Here is a 15325-nt window from a genome sequence, read left to right as displayed (position 1 = left end):
TTGTGGGTCTTCCAGAGGGGGTCGAGGGAAGATCCCCTGCCTTATTTTCAGAGGATTTCCTCCGCGCCCTGCTGCCGGCTGCCAAACTATCGCCACACTTTGCAGTAGAACGGGCTCACCGCGTCCCCGCCAGGCCTGGACCTGAAGGGGCCCCACCCAGAACCTTTATTCTCCGGCTGCTAAATTACAGGGATCGTGATGAGCTACTACGAGCGGCGCGAGCGGCTGGGGAGCTTCCATACCGCAATGTAAAGATCCTGTTGTTCCCGGATTATACCATGGAGACCCAGAGACAGCGCCGTTCTTTCGACAGCGTCAAGGCCGCCCTGCGATCCAAGGGATTGAAGTACAGCGTCTTGTTTCCAGCAAAACTGCGGGTAGTGGATGGTGAGACCGTGCGTTTCTTCGTCAATCCAAAGGAGGCCGCCGCGTGGCTTGAAGCACTCCCTCCGTAGGACTACCGAGCCCAGCGTGCTGTTATGGGAATGTTTTGGCTGCAGTTTCTTGAATCGCCCTATACTAATGGGTTGGGTAAGCCTTCTCCCTGGAACTGTACCCACTTCCCCTTCTCCTATGCATGATCGATGAAGCACATCTTTTTCCTAATTTTTCTGCCTTTTGTTTGTATTTTGTTTTTTTTTTTTTTTTTGTGGAGAAGTGGAGGGAAGACATAACTAGACTCTTTATCTACTAAGAAAATGCGGGACTTCCAGACCCTTATGACATGTGCGATCTAGTGGATAACTGTAACTTTCAATACCCCCTAGTTTACCGGAGGTTTATCGTACCGAACTCTGAAGTGTGTACCCCTGTTCACCAGGTGACAATATCCCTACATTAGTATATAACACTCCAATGGCTCTGAAAAAAAAAAGAGCAACCCCCTGTGGGATTTTATTTTTTCATTTTTGATTTTTGTTTTTTGACTCTGTGTGATTTGCTGGATGTGAAGATCCCTATCTGGCTACATGTCCCCAACCTGTGGGATTAGTATAAGAGTAATGGACGTTAAGGGTTTTAAATGCATCTCTATGTTCCGAGTTGCATGGGGTGGGGGGAGGGGTGGTTGGGCGGCTAATGTTCATGGCTGCTGGTTATTACTGGTTTACAAGTTTACAAGGTTTGGTTGGTCTTCTGTTGCTCCCATATATAGATTGGAGCAACTATTTAGATATGATGATACTCTACATATTGCTGTACTCGTGTTCTCCATGGCCCCGGTGGGGTTTGGTAGTCCCCCTCGGGTTCATTGGATCCCCGGGTCACTAGGAGGAAATATCCTTCATCACTGGGTGCAATTAGTTGATGGCTAAGTGCTTAATAGTATCCTGGAACGTGAGGGGGCTGAATTCAGCCATCAAGCGTTCCCTGGTACTAAACTATTTGAGGAAACTCCGCCCGCAGGTGTGCATCCTACAGGAGACACACTTAACGGGATCCAAAGTTCTGAGTCTGAAGAGGGCCTGGATTGGGGAGCACTTTCATGCAGCTTACTCTAACTATGCCAGAGGGGTCAGCATTTTGGTGCATAGATCCCTGCCTTTTCAGTTTATAGAGGTGAGACTTGACCCCGGAGGCAAATACATTATTCTACACGCATTAATCTCTGAGATCCCTTATGTAATAGTGGGTATATATTTACCCCCACCTGTTGACGTAGAGGTGCTGCATGTACTGATGCAGCAAGTCACAATGTTTAACGTGGATAATGTCCTAATTATAGGAGATTTTAATATGGTGCCTTCCAGAGAGTTGCATAGAATGTCTGCTTCGGGACCTCAGCAGGTGGCCCTGTCCCGTTGGGCGACCGCCTTCCACATGACAGATGTTTGGCGTCATTTCCATCCATCAGACAGAGAGTATACTTGTCTCTCCGCCACATACAGGACTATGTCACGTATTGATCTGGCATATGCCTCATCAGCCATGTTGCGGAGAGTGGTATCAACTCAGATCCTGTCGCGGGGGATATCTGATCATGCCCCCCTGTCTGTCACTGTTCGGACCTCACATGTGGAGGGTGGGAGGGTATGGCGATTGTCCAAATACTGGGTTGAAGACCCTGAGATTCAGGAGGAGATACCGGAAGGGGTGTGCAATTTCTGGGTGGATAATGCGGGATCTACTGAGCCCACAGTGTTATGGGATGCCTTTAAGGCCTGGCTCAGGGGGGAATATATGAAACGTATAGCTCAACGGAAGAGGAAATCTGTGCAGTCTCTGAGACAATTGGAGGAGCAGGCGCGACTTAGGGAGGCAGAATATGTACGTTCTCCGGTACAAGCTAATTATATAACCTGGCAAGACACCCTAAGGGATTTATCCATCTTAAGAGTAGATCTCACCAAGAAATCTATGTTAGAGAGTGCTCAAAGGGTGTTTGAATATGGGGATAAAAACGGTAGGCTGCTGGCCTGGTTGGCTAAGAGGCAACATGCAACGACCTATATTGGTAGGCTGCGAGGGCAAGATGGCCGTCTGTTGACGTCACCCACTGATATTTGTGCTAGGTTCCTAGAGTTCTATCAAAACCTGTACTCATCGAGAGTTGCTTATGGGGAAAGTGAGCTACTGCAGTATTTAGATCAAGTCTCGCTCCCTACCTTAGAGCCGGAAAAAAGAGAGATACTAGAGGAAGACATTTCCCTGGAGGAGGTTCAGGAGGCGATGAGAGTTATGCAATCAGGGAAGGCCCCGGGTCCCGATGGAATCCCTATTGATTTTTACTCCACCTTTCAGGAATTGCTGGCGCCCCGGCTTACATTACTGTTGAAACAATTTGCGGAACAAGGTTCCCTCCCGGAGTCGATGGCAGATGCGATAGTGGTCTTGGTGCCCAAACCCGGCAAGAGCCCTGAAGAGTGCGCCTCTTACAGGCCAATTTCGTTAATTAACGCAGACGCCAAATTGCTAGCAAAAATATTGGCTATTCGTATAAGTAAGGTCATGGATGATTTGATCCATATTGATCAGACTGGGTTCATGGCGGGAAAGGGCACCGACATCAACATCCGTCGTCTATTTCTCAACCTAGCCACCCCCCATGACAATGGGGGTACAAGAGTCATAGCCTCTCTGGACGCGGAGAAGGCTTTTGACTCCGTAGAATGGGGGTATCTTTGGGAAGTCCTTAGTAGATTTGGGTTTGGGCCCAAATTCCTTCATTGGTTGGGCCTACTATATCAAAACCCTAGAGCGAGGATTTGCGTAAATAATACCCTCTCGGACTCCTTTCTCCTCCAGAGGGGTACTCGTCAGGGGTGCCCATTATACCCTAGCCTATTTGCGCTAGCCTTGGAGCCCTTGGCAATAGCGGTCAGAGAGTCGAGTCGTATTGTGGGACTCAGGGTCGGCCCTCTGGAGCAGAAAATATCCCTATACGCGGACGACACACTGCTATATTTACATGATGCCGACGCATCGCTATCTGCAGCACTTGAGACCTTTGATGAATTTGGAAAATATTCAGGGATCCGTATTAATTGGTCCAAATCCGCGCTGTTCCCACTAGATGACCTTGCTAAAGCTGGGGGACTGCAGTCCCCCCTGCCGTGGGTAGAGGAGTTTGTTTACTTGGGAATCAGGGTGGGAAGGGACTTACGGGCTTTTCAGCGCCTCAATCTCCAACCGATAGTGGCACGACTCAAAGATCATTGCTCCCGTTGGGCTAAGCTACCCCTTAATCTTCTAGGGCGCATAAACATTATAAAGATGATTTATCTCCCAAAGTTCAACTATATTTTCAGAAACTGCCCGGTATGGATACCCCATTCCTTTTTCAGAGACATAAATAGCTGCATCGGCACCTTTCTATGGGGTGGGGCCCCTCCCCGGTTGGCTAGACAGACCTTGTGGCTTCCTGTGAGTAGTGGAGGCCTGGCCTTGCCTAATTTCTTAGTGTATTACTGGGCAGCGGTGCTTGTCACTGTTAGATGGTGGATAGAACAATCAAGAGCCAATGCAGCGACCTGCCTAGAAGCAAACATAGTGGGTTCTCTCAATGAACTAAGTAATCTAGTGTATAGGGGCCCCGCAGCATATCCATCTCTCCCGACGCCGACTCAGGCGACCTTGAGGGTATGGAAGGTGGCCAGACGTAGATTCCAGCGCTCGAATAGGTGGTCCCCTTATTGTCCCTTGTGGGGTAACCCCGAGCTCCCCCACTTTCGGATGATTCCTGACCCACAGATTTGGGCACGTTATGGAATCAAGGTGCTGCGGGACATAATGCATGATGGCTCCCTTCTCACATTTAATGCCCTAGCTAACAAATATGAATTACCGGAATGGATGACATTCCGCTATCACCAATTGAGACATGCAGCCAGAGCTCAGTTCCCGGCGCCCCCCAGTCTTGGGTCAGATCCTATAGAGGAGCTGTTAGCGCAGGAGTCCCTCCGGAAGCCTCTTTCCGCCCTATACCTAGCTCTCCTCCAGTTAGAATCACCTAAAATGGATGCTCTTTGGGAGAAATGGAGGGTGGACCTACCTGAGTTGGATAGAGAAACCTGGGAGGAATGTTTTGAAAATAGTGCTAAAATAGTGATATCATCTAGGGATAAATTAATACAAACCAAATTTTTGCACAGGGTGTACTATACGCCTCGGAGGCTGCACAGAATCTTCCCGTCTCGCTCTCCCGACTGCCCGCGGTGTCACTCCTCCGAAGGCACTTACCTTCATATGTTTTGGACTTGTCCCAAGCTTTCGAGGTTCTGGGCTGAGGTGGGAGAGTGGCTTAAAATTCGCCTTCAGCTGGACGCCCCTTTGACGGCGGAGCTGGCACTGCTGGGGGTGCAGGATGACGAGCAACGACCTAGGTATACTAAGATACTGATCTCGCTTTTACTTTTTTATGCAAAAAAGGAGATTCTGTTGAAACGGACTTCTCGGTTGCCACCCACGGTGGGAGCATGGGAAAAATCAGTCAATGCGACTCTCCCATTATATAAACTGACGTACATAAGTAGAGGGTGCCCCTTGAAATATGAAAAAATTTGGAGGCCATGGACTGATCCCATGTAGTATGTGGCGTCTTGGTAATAGATTAGTACGGTTAAGCTGACCTTGTAGTTTTTCTTTTTTCCTTATGGGAGATCTGCTCTCCGTCTCCCCCCCCCCCCCCCCCAGATACCTTCTAAGTCTCTGCTATGTAGAGAAAGTTTACATTAATGTGTGGAGGAGGATACTAATGTATACTCATGCATATGTTACTTGACAATACAGAATATGATACTGCAATTGTTTTGTCTGTTATACTTGTCAGCGAGGAATGTATGTATTATGACATGATTCTCTTTTTTCAATAAAGACCAACCTTGTTGTTAAAAAAAATTATATTGAGTTAATAAATAAATATTTGTACATTTTAAATTGCACCTTTTTGTAAAATGGTGAAAATTGAAGGTACGCAACACTGTAAATAAAAACAATTTGTACCTTCGGAGGAGTGCTACTGATTTTCTGGGCCCTGCAATAATTGCGCAGATGTTTATCATATCGCTATTTTCACTAAAAATACACTAAAATCATTAATAGTGCACATAAACACAACTTAACTTGTTAAGTTCCTGCTAAATTACTACTAAAGCATCGTTCACATGTGGCATACTGAAGTGTATGCCCGTGGAGGGCCATGTTTACTCGCACAGGGATGCACAAGTGTTCCGTGCATCCCCCATACAGGCAATCAGTGGCGGCTGGTGCTCCATTTTTTTAGGGGGGCGCAAACAAAATCTCAACCAACCCCCCCCCCCCACGTCACTCGCCCGTGATGGGGCCGATAGATAGATAGATAGATAGATAGATAGATAGATAGATAGATATACAGTTATACAGATAGATAGATATACAGTTATATAGATAGATATACAGTTAGATAGATAGATAGATAGATAGATAGATAGATAGATAGATAGATAGATAGATAGATAGATAGATATACAGATAGATAGATATACAGTTATACACAAAAGAGAGATAGAGAGATAGAGAGATAGAGAGATAGAGAGATAGAGAGATAGAGAGATAGAGAGATAGAGAGATAGAGAGATAGATAGAGAGATAGAGAGATAGATAGAGAGATAGATAGATAGATAGATAGATAGATAGATAGATAGATAGATAGATAGATAGATAGATAGATAGATAGATAGATAGATATGCAGTTATACAGATAGATAGATAGATAGATAGATAGATATACAGTTATATAGATAGATATACAGTTATACACAAAGATTGATAGATATACAGATTGATAGATATACAGATAGATATACAGATAGACAGACAGACAGACAGACAGACAGACAGACAGATAGATATACAGTTATACACATAGATAGATAGATATACAGTTATACACATAGATAGATAGATATACAGTTATACACATAGATAGATAGATATACAGTTATACACATAGATAGATAGATAGATAGATAGATAGATAGATAGATAGATAGATAGATAGATAGATAGATAGATAGATAGATAGATAGATAGATAGATAGATAGATAGATAGATATGCAGTTATACAGATAGATAGATATACAGTTATATAGATAGATATACAGTTAGATAGATATATACAGTTAGATAGATATATACAGTTATATAGATATATACAGATATATAGATAGATATACAGTTATACACAAAGATAGATAGATAGATAGATAGATAGATAGATAGATAGATAGATAGATAGATAGATAGATATACAGTTAGATAGATAGATATACAGTTAGATAGATAGATATACAGATAGATAGATAGATATACAGATAGATAGATAGATATACAGATAGATAGATATACAGTTAGATAGATATACAGTTAGATAGATATACAGTTAGATAGATAGATAGATATACAGGACATTTTTTTTTTTTTTTTTTTGACTGGCGTTGGGGGGGCGGCGCCCATGCGCCCCCTATGGACGGGCCGCCACTACAGGCAATCCCATTGATATCAATTGGGATGCAATGGCTACACAGGCATAGCTGCTGTTCCCAATCTGACATCCGTGTGAGTACCTGACCCCGAACGCAGACAGTGTAAGCTCAAGGACAAGAATGCGGACCTACATGGATGCAATGGCTCTGTTCGTGCAGTTGCTACATCCCAAATGACAGCAATGGGACTGCCTGCACAGAGATGCATGGAACATCTGTGCATCCCTGTAAAGGTACGCTGTGTATGCCCTGTGTGAACAAGGCCTTAGGCCCCTTTCACACAAGCTGACCAATCGGGCCTGGCTGTCCGTTTTTCATGCGGGTCAATTGGACCATCCATTGTTCTCTATGAAGATGCTGATGTGAATGGACATGTGTCCATTTCCACCCGCCTGCATCCGATCCAGTTCAGTCCGCTATAAACAGATGGATGGGGATCCCATACCCCATTCATCTAGCAGGCGGTCCATTTCCATCCGACCTCCCCATAGAGAACAGCGGGCTGTGTCTGCTCTGCATCAGCGGAGAAGACGCAGACCTGTTATCCGCCTGCTCAGCGGGGATCAGCAGACAGATCCCCCGCTGAGCAGGCGGATCTGATTGACAGTCTGCTCCATGTGAAATGGTGCTGCCCCCCCTGCAGGGTGCCAGACTCATACATTTGTATGATTTTTTTTTTCCAAGTCACATGATTAGAGCCAGAGGCTCTAATTGGCTTGTGAATAGGTTGGGCTCGGGTCGTCACATTTGACGTTAATTCTGATCAGCGGGTTGTAATCTGCTGATCAGTGTTATATAATTGTTCAGCAGAGTCTGCTGTTCACTGTTAGGAAAGCGAATAGTCATTAACTTTTCTAACACAGCTGGGTAAATTGCGAGCACTCGCATGCCTATGGCTCTAATTAGGTGCTTCAAAAAAATACCCCGCCGCTGTAATTCAGGCGCCCGAAAAGGGGCCGGACGCCTGAATGGGGGGTGGCAGCGGCGGCCATGGATAGATTCATGCAATGCATGAATCTATCTATTGGTGATAGAAAGGGTGGCTGGAGAGAGGGGGCAGTGCCCCTGCACCCTTATGGACACACTGACCACTGTAGAAGACGGAGAAATGAGCTCTGTACGACGTACGGACCTGGCAGTGAAAGGGTTAAAAAAACGTTAGACTTACCGGTGACGGTATTTCTACAAGCCTTTCAGGATAGCACCTTGGAGAGAGCGTAGCTCCATCTCTTCACAGGAAACACTGAGTGACAATACCCTTTTTTAAAGCAGCTGCTTCCACCATGTCTTCAGTTATTACCGAGAAGACCTCTGACATGCTGGAAGATATAAGCAGACAATTACCAAGCCCCATAATTATACTATACATATGATAACCTAGGGAGAGAAGTAGGCTGCTGTCCTGAAAGCCTCGTAGAAATACCGTCACTGGTAAGTCTAAGGTTTTCTCCCTTCGCCTTTCAGGACAGCACCTTGGAGATGATAACCGAGCACTTACTTCAGGGTGGGACCACTGCCTGTAAAACCTTCCTACCAAAGGATTGGTCTGAGGCTGACAGTAGATCCAAACGGTGATGCCTTATAAAGGTCGAAAAACTGGACCACATGGCAGCTTTACATATTTGCTCAGGTGATGCCCCGGCCCTCTCTGCCCAAAAAGCCGCCACTGCCCGCATAGAATGAGGCAAGATTCCCTCTGGAGGTTCCAAGTCTAAGGATAGGTAAGCTTCTTTAATTGCTTGTTTCAACCATCTTCCTAGGGTACTCTTGGAGGCTGTACTCACTCTCTTCCATCAATACGAAGAATGAAGACGATTTCCTAATACTCCTTGTCATCTCCAAATACCTTAGGAGGCACCTTCTAACGTCCAGAGTGTGGAAGGCCTCCTCACCTGGCCCAGAAGGCAAGGGGCAAAAGGTAGGGAGAATGATCTCCTGTGTCCTGTGAAAGATCGAGGATATTTTAGGCAGGAAGGCTGAGAAGGCAAGGGGCAAAAGGTAGGGAGAATGATCTCCTGTGTCCGGTGCAAGATTGAGGATACTTTAGGCAGGAAGGCAGAGTCCGTCCTTAGGCCTATCCTTTCTGGCAGACATCTCATAAAAGGCTCTTGGGTAGATAATGCCTGTATTTCGCTAATTCTACGGGCAGATGTCACTGCGACCAGAAGTATAGTCTTTAGTGTTAGAAATCATAATGATGTTTCTTCTATTGGCTCGAACGGTGACTTAGTGAGTCCCTGAAGAACTAAAGATAAATCCCACTTGGGAAACTAATAAAAAGTCTAGACCTAATTTTTACCATAGCCCTAAAGAACCTAACTATCAAGGGCTCCCTTGACAGGGTTTTTTCCAAAAAAAACTGATAAAGCAGCTACCTGCGTTTTGAGGGTAGTCGCTGCTAAACCCTTCTCCATACCTTCCTGGAGAAATTCTAAAACTGAAATAATACTAAATAAATTAAAGTTTTTGCTGGAACACCAGGAATTGTAACACTGTCAGACTTTGAAGTAGATAGCCCTGGTGACCTTCTTCCTACGGACAAGAAGGGTGCTGATGAGCTTTTCTGAGAGTCCCTTTTTCCTTAATATTTCTTCCTCAGAAACCAGGCAGTCAGATTGAGGTAAGCTGGATCTGGATGGAAAATCTGCCCTTGACACAGAAGATCCGCCCTGCGTGGTAGTCTCCAGGGGGGTTTTGCTGCGAGCTCTACTAGGGTGGAAAACCAGGGCCTCTTCAGCCAATAAGGGGCGATTATTATCAGACTTGTGGACTCCGCTCTGAATTTTGCCAACACCCACGGTATTAGTTGAAACGGAGGAAAGGCGTAAGACAAAGGGAGAGAAGAAAGCCAGTGTTTTTGCATTTCTTTGATTTGCAAAGAAGTCCACTTGAGGAGAGCCCCACCTCTCGGAGATCATCACAAATAACTCCTGGTTTAGAGACCACTCTGCTTCTCTTATTTCTCTCCTGCTGAGGAGATCCGCCAGGGTGTTTTCCGTGCCTTTCAAATGGACTGCGGACAATGAGGCCAAATTTTTCTCTGCCCAGCTCAGAATCTAACGAGCTAGTTCCATCAGAGTCTTGCTCCTTGTGCCCCCTTGTTTTTTTTTGGATATAAAACACCACCATGTTGTCCTACAGTACCTGGATATGTTGACCTTTTAGAAACTGCTGGAAACAAAAGGAGGCTTAGGTGGATAGCCTTTAACTCCTTCCAATTTGAGGACCTTCTTGCCTCTGGTTTGGACCATTCCCCCTTAGTTGTCCGTTCCTCGAGGTGAGCTCCCCACCCCCATGCACTCGCATCTGTTGTTAACCTCCAAGTTAACAGGAAAGTCCATAGGAGACCTTTTGAGGTGTTTTCCTGATCTCTCTACCACCAAAGTGATCTTTTTGCCTTTACCCCTATCCTGAACTTCTTCAGAGGTTCCTGGTGTGACCAGTTCAGAAAAATGTCCGCCTGTAGGGGTCGAGCATGAAACCTGGCCCACTGTACTGAGGGGATTGCTGCTGTCAATAGACCTAGAACAGACATGGCTTGCCTTATGGACACCTCTGTGTTGATTTGAAGTATCTTCAGAGCCATCTGCATCTTTTCCACCTCTTGAGGGAGGAAGATTCTTTGTTCTATGGAGTATTTTGCACCCCAGAAACCTTACTCTTTGAAATGGCACCAGATTTGATTTCTGAAGGTTCAGAAGCCAGCCCAACCAGTTTAGATGTGCTTGGGTCACCTGCAGGTTGACCTCTACTTGATCTTTTGAGTCGGCAAACAGCAGTAAATCGTCCAAGTAGGGTACTATTGGGATCCCCTTCAGTCTCAGGAACTCCAGAGCTTCTACCATCACTTTCGTGAATACCCTGGAAGAGGACGACAGGCCGAAAGGCAGAGCACTGAATTGCAGGTGCCAAATCTTCCTCCCCCCCAGATTGACCGCTAATCGCAGGAACTTCTGTGATGAGGCTGCGATTGGTATATGGAGATAGGCATCTCTCAGACCAATAGACGCCATGTAACATCTGGGGGTAAGTAGATTTCTCACGGGGGAAAATTGTATCCATCCTGAATTTTTTCTATTTTATGGACTGGTTCAGAATTTTCAGGTTGAGAATCAGCCGAAATTTTCCTGAAGGTTTTTTGACCAGGAAAATGTGGGAGCAAAACCCCTTCCCCTCCTGATCTTTCGGGACTTGGAGATGACACCCTGTTGCATCAATTCTAGCAGAGATCTCATAGCCAAGGCCTTTTCCTGATCCCTTGAAGGTTTGCCGTATAAAACCGTCTCAGAGGTGTCTGTAAAAACTCTAGCTGATATCCCTGATGGATTAAATTCAGAACGAAGGGACTTTGTTGCTCTTTCCCAAGCTGGCAGGAAGTCCTGTAGCCTCCCGCCTACTGGGAGATGGTCATTGCTTTTTTGGGGTCTGCTCAGGAGGTCTAAAGAGCACCACTCCTCTGCCTCTCCCTTTCTGAGGGTTCCAGGGGCTTTTCTGGGCTTGATCCCTTTCTTTATGGGCCTATTGAAAAGGATGAAAATTCTTCCTTTGCTGCCCTGCCTTCTTTTTCTGTGGGAAAGTCTTTTTCTTATCAGTTGTCCTATCGAGGACTGTCTCCAACTCTGGTCCAAAGACCAGGTCACCTGTAAAAGGGATCCCACAAAGTTTTACCTTTGATGCCGAGTCACCTGACCAGGTTTTCAGCCAAAGAGCCCTCCTGGCAGAGTTAACAAGCGCTGAGGATCTGGCCGACATCCTGATGGATTCGACTGAGGCATCAGCCATATATTTGAACGCTCTCAAAAGGGTAGGAAAGGACTCCAACAGATCTTTCCTAGAAGTACCTGCTACCACATGACCTTTGAGTTGTTCCAGCCAACACTCCATATTTCTAGCAACAACTGTAGTGGCTATCGCCGGTTTAAGGTTAGAAAGGGACGAGTCCCAAGCTTTTAAAAGCGCATCTGCTTATTTATCCATGGCATCCTTCAACACGCCCATATCCTCGAATGCCAGATTCGTCTGTCTGGACACCTGAGAGAAAGCGGCATCAATTTTTGGTTTCTTGTTCCAAACTTCAACCTCTTCAAAAGGAAACCTTTTGAGAGCTTTGGAGAAAATCTGGCCTTTTTCCGGATCTTTCCATTCTTTTTTGAGCGTATCCGACAAAACTTTGTGAACAGGAAAGACTCTGTCTGGCCTCCCTCCAGCCCCTGATACATTTTATCATGCATCAATAGCTGGGTTTTCTCTTCTTGAATCACCAAGGTGGTCTAAACTGCCTTAAGTAGATCGTCTACCTCTTCCAGCGTTAGTTTGCACCTAGAAGATCTATTTTCTTCTCCCTCATCGTCCTCAGAATCAATGGTTGAGGGAGGAATACTCTGTTCCTCTTCCTCTGACTTACTTCCCAATATCCTGGAAGCGGTAGGAGGAAGACTGGACCAAGAGCTCTGTTCCTGGCTGGAGCCCTGGCCCTGTTTTTTCAGAAGGGAACGTACTTTTCAGAAGGGAGGTAGGCTTCTCTTACACCTCTGTCTCAGGAACCCTGGTAAAGTGACAGGAGCACCTGAGTACAGAGTGGGCATAAGCGTGACTGGTCTTTCATTGCAGGATGTGCGAAGACACCACAGGATTGTCAACTCTCGATTTGGGTTACTCAACACTGCTCAGGATCTATTCAAAAGAATGACAACATCACCCTAACTTAGGCCCAGTAGGTGGAAGCTAGGGGAAGATAAGCATTTTGTTTAACTTTTACCCCCAACCAGTTAAGGTGGTCTCTCGTAGGTATTTAGTGCCCGAGCGCCTACATCGGATGCACTCAGATTCCTCTGCCCTTTGTTTTTTAGGTTGTGGGCAGGTGGGCTCAATGTTCCACACGTGGTGGTCATGTAGTACGGTTCGGCACTTCTGGATCAGAGCCCATAACTTAATATACTCTGACCATGGTGAATGTTATCAAAGACCCCAAAATAGTTTTGCTTAATGAACCTGTGGAGGGGATACCCCATTATTCGCAGACTAATTTGCTTTATGTTTCTGGCGGACGAAATTGCTTTTGCCACTGCCTGGAAAAAACCTGTGGTTGAATTGACTAATGAAGCATAAGCTTACCTGGATAATGAAAAGTTGGTTAGCACACTTTGTGACACTGCTGTTCGGTTTGAAAGGGTCTTGTATTCGGACGGAGTAGAGATCTCGATTTCTTCCCTTTGCTTTACTCTGGTTTTTTCTCTTTTCTTTTTTTACTTTTCTTTCTTCTTCATTTTCCCCCTCCTCTTTTCGGCTCTAACTGCTCTTTCCATCTATTCCTTGAAGATGGTTGGATTTGGGGAGCCTCCTCTCCCTGTTACTCTTTTTAAGCAAAGTGCTTTTTAATTATTGTGTTTGTTCACTCTTAGATGATTCAAGCAAGGCCAGTTGTAGGCCTTATTTTTGTATGTTTTGGTCTATTTACCTTTGTAGAACTCTTTCAATTAAAAAAAACAAACAATTGAAACAGAAAGGGGGAGGGGAACCACACTGAATAATTGGACATTGTAACTTAAACCACATGAACTGATATCAAGCTATGTTAGAAGGGTGGGTGATAGGTTTTACTTAATATGCATCACATAGTAGCCCATGTGTCACTTACCTGAAACCGAAGCCTGCAATGTTACCGCTGTCCCCACTAGCAGCGAGCGTCCATCTTTCCCCCTCTTCCTTCCGGGGTCGAGAACTCCGGCTCTGTGACTGGCCAGAGTCGCAGGAGCCGTCAGTCACGGCAAGACCCCCTTTAGAAACGGCACGATCTGCCCTTTCTAAAGTGAGCATGCGCCGTAGACATCGGCGCACGGCTTTGTTGTAAATATCTCCTAAACCAGTGTTTCTCAGCTCCAGTCCTCAAGGCGCCCCAACAGGTCATGTTTTCAGGATTTCCCTCAGATGAAACAGCTGTGGTAATTACTAAAGCAGTGAAATGGATCAAATCACCTGTGCAAAATAATGGAAAGCCTGAAAACATGACCTGTTGGGGCGCCTTGAGGACTGGAGTTGAGAAACACTGTCCTAAACCGTGGAGGTTTAGGAGATATTTCCAGCATCTGCAGGTAAGCCTCAATATAGGCTTACCTGTAGGTAAAAGTGGTTGTACAGGGTGTACAACCACTTTAAAAGGATTTGTTATACATCACATCTGAAAGAACAATGAGATAATAAAATACCCCAAATTTTAGTAAACTCTCCTGCCACAGAAGAGATTTAGAGCTGAACCATGTACAGTATGAGCTTACCTTTGTATTAAAAAAAAATAAAAATTGAACAAAGAACATTGTAAAAATAGTGAAAGAACACAGAACAAATCCTATCATGCCGAATACTTACTGTTTTTCCTGTACGTCCGATGCTGATTTCAGCTGCTTCTGCCAAGAAATATTTTGGCTTCCAGTGACCTTCCCTTATGTAATGTGGACAGGTCATAGTACAACATTATACATGCCTTAGTTTTACAGCTACCTGGACTTTGCTTTATTAACTGCAGCTTTGCAGTGTGATATCCATTACCCATTACATTCTTTTGCCTTGCTTTTCTTTTGTGACAACGGTATAAAATAGGGGGAACATAGTTCACTGGGAAAGAAAGGCACAGGCAAGTCCTATTCTCTTGCAGTTAATTTATATATGCAGTATTACCAAGGGTTATTTATGTGCTAATTGCTTTATCAAAATAAAACATAAAACTGATTTGGCTTCAAATGCAATCCGTACTCTATGCTGATTGTCAAGATTACTGCAATATAGAGCTTAACTGCAACTCTTGGCTTGTAGCCTTCCCCCACCCATTTGCAACACACCTGGAACCTTTAGGAAAAAAAAAAACTCTATACTTACGTTTCTTCAGCAATCTTTGGTCTGATCTCCTGATGTCACAGGTCCTCTTTGCCCTCTGCTTAATCTGGTGGTGAGTGGATCATAAATGCTACAGAGAGTGGCACCATGTAATGAATATTACACAAGGCTGCTCTTTGCAGCATTCTTCCTGTGAGTTCCCAGTAGGGAAAGGAGCATTTACAACTTGGATTCACAGAAAGAGGGCTGAATATTGCAGGGAATCATTAACCCAAAAAGAGAAGCAGTACCCCATTGTTGGATGGGTGAGGCTGTGGGGACAGTGCTAAAGATTAGGTGAATGTAGCAGTTAAGGCTACTTTTTATTTTTTAGCTTGCATCACATGATCGGGAGCTAGTCCTAGCGACTCCTATTCATAAACTGATCAAGAGCAGTTGATTAAAACTCATAGTGCTGGGGGCAATAAGTGAGCGTACTCCTAGCACAGAACAGCGATTCTTGCTATATGTATATATGTGGCAGCACAGCATTGAA

General features: G+C 45.1%; 1 protein-coding gene across 2 annotated transcripts in view; it reads right to left on the bottom strand.

The window, feature by feature from the left end:
- The window catches only part of LOC141146648 (acyl-coenzyme A amino acid N-acyltransferase 1-like), an 89478-nt gene extending 74530 nt beyond the window's left edge, over positions 1 to 14948 (bottom strand). The window contains exon 1 of one of the 2 annotated variants that reach the window (XM_073633072.1): positions 14833 to 14948. The gene's annotated coding sequence lies outside the window, so the exon portion shown is untranslated. Of the gene's footprint in view, positions 1 to 14325; positions 14460 to 14832 lie in introns of those variants that run through there. The other variant, XM_073633071.1, reaches the window with a different exon arrangement.
- Between the last annotated feature and the right edge of the window lie 377 nt (positions 14949 to 15325).

This window comes from Aquarana catesbeiana, linkage group LG06 (genome assembly GCF_042186555.1).
Source record: "Aquarana catesbeiana isolate 2022-GZ linkage group LG06, ASM4218655v1, whole genome shotgun sequence".
NCBI classification, from domain to species: domain Eukaryota; kingdom Metazoa; phylum Chordata; class Amphibia; order Anura; family Ranidae; genus Aquarana; species Aquarana catesbeiana.
The sequence above is the reverse complement of the archived record's forward strand: the minus strand, read 5'-3'. Positions and strand labels throughout refer to the sequence as shown.